The sequence below is a fragment of the Sciurus carolinensis genome, unplaced genomic scaffold (genome assembly GCF_902686445.1).
Source record: "Sciurus carolinensis unplaced genomic scaffold, mSciCar1.2, whole genome shotgun sequence".
Lineage (NCBI taxonomy): Eukaryota > Metazoa > Chordata > Mammalia > Rodentia > Sciuridae > Sciurus > Sciurus carolinensis.
In genome coordinates this window covers 209,668-214,128 of record NW_025920179.1, presented here as the reverse complement: position 1 = coordinate 214,128, position 4,461 = coordinate 209,668, and positions in this window count along the sequence as shown.

The window sequence follows — 4,461 nt, the reverse complement described above, 5'->3', positions numbered from 1 at the left end:
AAATTCCTTTGTCCATTTATTGATCAGGCTATTTTGGTTTTTGGTGTTAAGTTTTTTGTGCTTTTTATGTGTCCTGGAGTTAGTGCTCTATCTGAGGTGCCTGTGGTAAAGATTTTCTCCCAATCTGTAGGCTCTCTCTTCATTTTATTGATTGTTTTGTTTGCTGAGAAGAAACTTTTTAGTTTGAATACATCCCATTTATTGATTCTTGAATTTACTTCTTGTGTTTTCAGAGTTAGTTCCCCTTCTTAAAAACAGCAATGATCTATGTATGTTTCTCACTCAGGGTTGTGTTTGAAAAATAGTGGATGTGGGCTGGGAAGATAGCTCAGTTGGTAGAGTGCTTGCCTTGCAAGCACAATGCCCTGGGTGTGATCCCCAGCACTGAAAAAAAAAATATATATATATATAGTGAATGTGTTACAGTATCTGACATGCTTGTAATTTATAAGGTATGCATTGAAATTTACATAGTTCTTTTTACAGGCAGCCATGCTCTGTTGTTCCCTGAAACACAGGTTGCCTTAGCAACTTCCCTGTTGCATATGACTCATTCTGTCCCAGCCTTGGTCCACTCATTTAGAGGAACATATACCTATTAAAACTAACCTTGATGCTATTCTCTATAGAAGCTTGGTAGTAGGAAGTTTTTATGGCCCTATCTGTGTTATTCTTATCATTAAGAATTTTGTTTTGTAAACTGTTTTAATAAAAACAGGACATGTAGTACATTCACACAGTTGGGAAGGATTAAACTGTTGAACTACTTGGCTCCTTTAGAATCTTGCTTTGAAAATGTACTCTCATCTAAAATTCCTTTGTAGAGACTTTTATGTCTCCTGTAAAGAGTTAAAAGAAATTTAAAACAATCAAGAGCTCTGAGTTTGAGAGATGTCTGCAGCACTGTGAGTGGTTTCCTGGTGGCCTACCACAGAAACTGTGCCCATGACCAGAAGAATAGCATCCCAGTGAACATATCTGTCAGCCCTTTAGGAAATCAGATCATTCAGAGGGCAAAAATGAACCTTTTTTGTCATGTATCCTGAAAATAACTTAAAAAAATAATTTTGAGGGAATTGTTAGCTGCATCAACATGAGAAGAAATGCATAATTCAGAGAGAAAAAAAGAAATTAACAGAGAAGCAAATTTATGGGGAAAAATGTTTAATCTAACCTTTGTAGAGAAATAGAAATCACTATTTAAGCATGTCATTACCATTAATGATTATATTAAAATAATATTCATCAAGATCTTATATGACATACACTCATTATCTTTTTCATCCAGTTATCTCATTTAATCCTCAAGAGTAATCTTACAAGTTAGAAACTGTGACTATGCAAATTTTCAGAAAAAAATAAAGTGAAAATAAGCAGTATATATAAATAATCAAATGCTGCACACTAGTTAGTAATCCAGAGTTCAGATCATAGGCCAGCTTCCCTATCAACAGGCTACGCTTTCTCTCATCCACAGTTAGTACTACCCACAACATGAAATCAAGAAGTAAATCATTGCTTATGTTTTTTTCAAAGTTCCACATTTTAACTTTCAGAGTTATCATTAAACAATCTAGTTTTCTAAAATTTGGACAAAAAATATATTTTGTTTAGAAATAATAATGCTTCCTGTTCTCCCAATTCTTTAGAAATCATTTTTCTGTCAAAAATTTTATTTGCTATAATTTATTTTATTTTTTAAATTTTGATTCATAGTACAGAAATGGGGTACAACTTCCATTTCTCTGGTTGTCAAGAAGTAGATTCACACCATTTGCATAATCAAACATGTTCATAGGGTAATGATGTTTGCCTCATTCTATTATTTGTGTTCACCTGCCCCCACTCAACCCCTCATTTTCCTCTACCTAATTTATTCTTCCTCCATTCTTGCCTTCCCCTTCCCCATTATGTATCATCATCCACTTACAAGAGAAATCATATGGCCTTTGTTTTTTTAGGATTGTCCTATCTCACTTAGCATGATATTCTCCAACTCCATCCATTTACCTTCAAATGCCATATTTTTATTCTTTATGGTGGAATAATATTCCATTGTGTATATATGCCACAGTTTCTTTATCCATTCATCTACTGAAGGGCATCTAGGTTGGTTCAACAATCTCACTATTGTGAATTAAGCAGCTATAAACATTGATGTAGCTGTATCACTATAGTGTGCTGATTTTAACTCCTCTGGGTATAGGCCAAGGAGTGGGATAGCTGGATCAAATGGTGGTTCCATTCCACATTTTCTAAGGACTCTTCAGAGAAATTCTGCTTTCCAGAGAGGCTGCACCAATTTTCAACCCAACCAGCAATGTATGAGTGTACCTTTTACCCCACATCTTCGCCAACACCTCTTATTTCTTACATTCTTGATAATAACCATTCAAATCAGGGTATGATAAAATCTTAGGGTAGTTTTGATTTGCATTTCTCTTATTACTAGAGATGTTGAACATTTTTTTCATATATCTGTTGATTGCTTGTAGATGTACTTCTGTGGAGTGTCTGCTCATTTCCTTAGTCCATTTATTGATTGGGTTATTTGTATTCTTGGTGTCAAGTTTTTTGAGTTCTTCATAGATTCTGGAGAATAATGCTATCTGAAGTGCATGTGGCAAATATTTTCTCCCACTTTGTAGGCTCTCTGTCCACATTGTTGATTGTTTCCTTTGCTGAGAAAAAGCTTTTTAGTTCTAATCTATCCAAATTATTGATTCCTGCTTTTATTTGTTATGCTTTGGGAGTCACATTAAAAAAGTCTGGTCCTAAGCCAACATGATGAAGATTTGGACTTACTTTTCCTTTAATTGATGAAATGTCTGTGGTTCAATTTTTAGGTCCTTGCTCCATTTTGAGTTGAGCTTTGTGCAGGGTGAGAAATAGGGGTTTAATTTCATTTCACTGTATAAGTTTTTCCAGTTTTCCCAGCACCATGAAATAATTTGTTATTAGACTAATTCAGAAAAATGTTGGAAATTTCTAGGAAGATTCATACATGAAACAGATTCCTTTATTTTTATTTAATAACAATCAATTAATAGAAATCACTAACTGATCATTTTAAATTTTACAATAATTTATGTTGAATGGCATGAACTTGTTTTGGCTGAAGAACTGCCAAGACATTCCTTAAGTTGCTTAAATTAACCTAGACATAATCAATCCCTCATTATTATTCTATCTATTTTGGAGAGGAAGAGTGGTGATTTACTTTTTAAACACTTTATTTTTAGTTCCTCTTTAATTTTCATGCAACTTTTGTAAAACCTAATCCATCTTCTATAATGTTCTTCTAACTTATTCTACAATTTTGTTGGAATTCAGAATTACAATTGTGTTCCTGAATTTCTGAGTACCCTTGGGTAATGTGGCATGTTTTCCCCTGTATAAAATTGTGGTTGTTTTTTAGAGAACACTGACAAGTTATTTAGTCGTTCTTTTTAAAATACATTGGATATGTCATTGTTTCCACAGAGACTACTTACAAAATACTAATGCAAATGAAGCTAATTTAAGTACAGTGTATCTTGTTCATGGCACTAATAAAAATTGATGCTGACATTCTCATTGTGTCATTATAATCTTTCAGCTACTACCAGCACCATTAAAAAGGCTATTTATCAGGGCTGGGGATATAGCTCAGTTGGTATAGTGCTTACATCATATGCACAAGACCTTGGGTTCAAATCCCCAGCACCACAAAAAAAATTCAACTTATTGCCACAGGCCCACCTTTCATCAAATTCCTTGTTAGCATTTCCAGTCCTTCATCTAACACAATTCAGCTCACAGGTGGTTTCAAGAAAGCTTTCTTGCTTCTTTCTAAATCATGCCCATTTCAGGTCCAAAATAGAGTAATATGATCAAAGACTATCAGAGGAAATGTACAGACTCCCCAAGATATCCTGTCTTTGTTAGCAGAGGTCAAGAGCAAGCTCCATGGTCATGAGCATACCCAGCCTCACCACCAGTCCTAGCCTTGAGCTGACTGGAACTCATCTCAACATGCTCTTGCTATGAGTTAGGTTCCCCAGGAGACAAACCCTGGAATACGAGTTTCTGTGCACATTGTTTTGGTGTGATCTTGAGAACAATATCTTGAGTGACAAGGGAGGTAGGTTTGGGCAGAGGAAGAAGTCAAACTTCAGGGCAATAATACAGTTGGATTGCAATTGTGACTGATGCTGCAGCCCATCCTGCAGAGGGCTTGGTGCTAGATTTCCCTCCAGTTTGTCCTGCCTTCAGGCTGGGTGAATATGAGCTGTGCCTTGGAGTATGATTTCGGGTTAAATGACTCTGAGGGCAAATCTGAGAAATGGATTCTTCTGAGTTCAGTCATATCCCCATGCTCTCAGCAGGGAATAAAGTGAATACCCTCAACCTCAAGGGAGGAAAGGGAGTGGCATACCATGGTATTTGCTGTAGTCTGTACTCCCACAGCTTGAATCCACT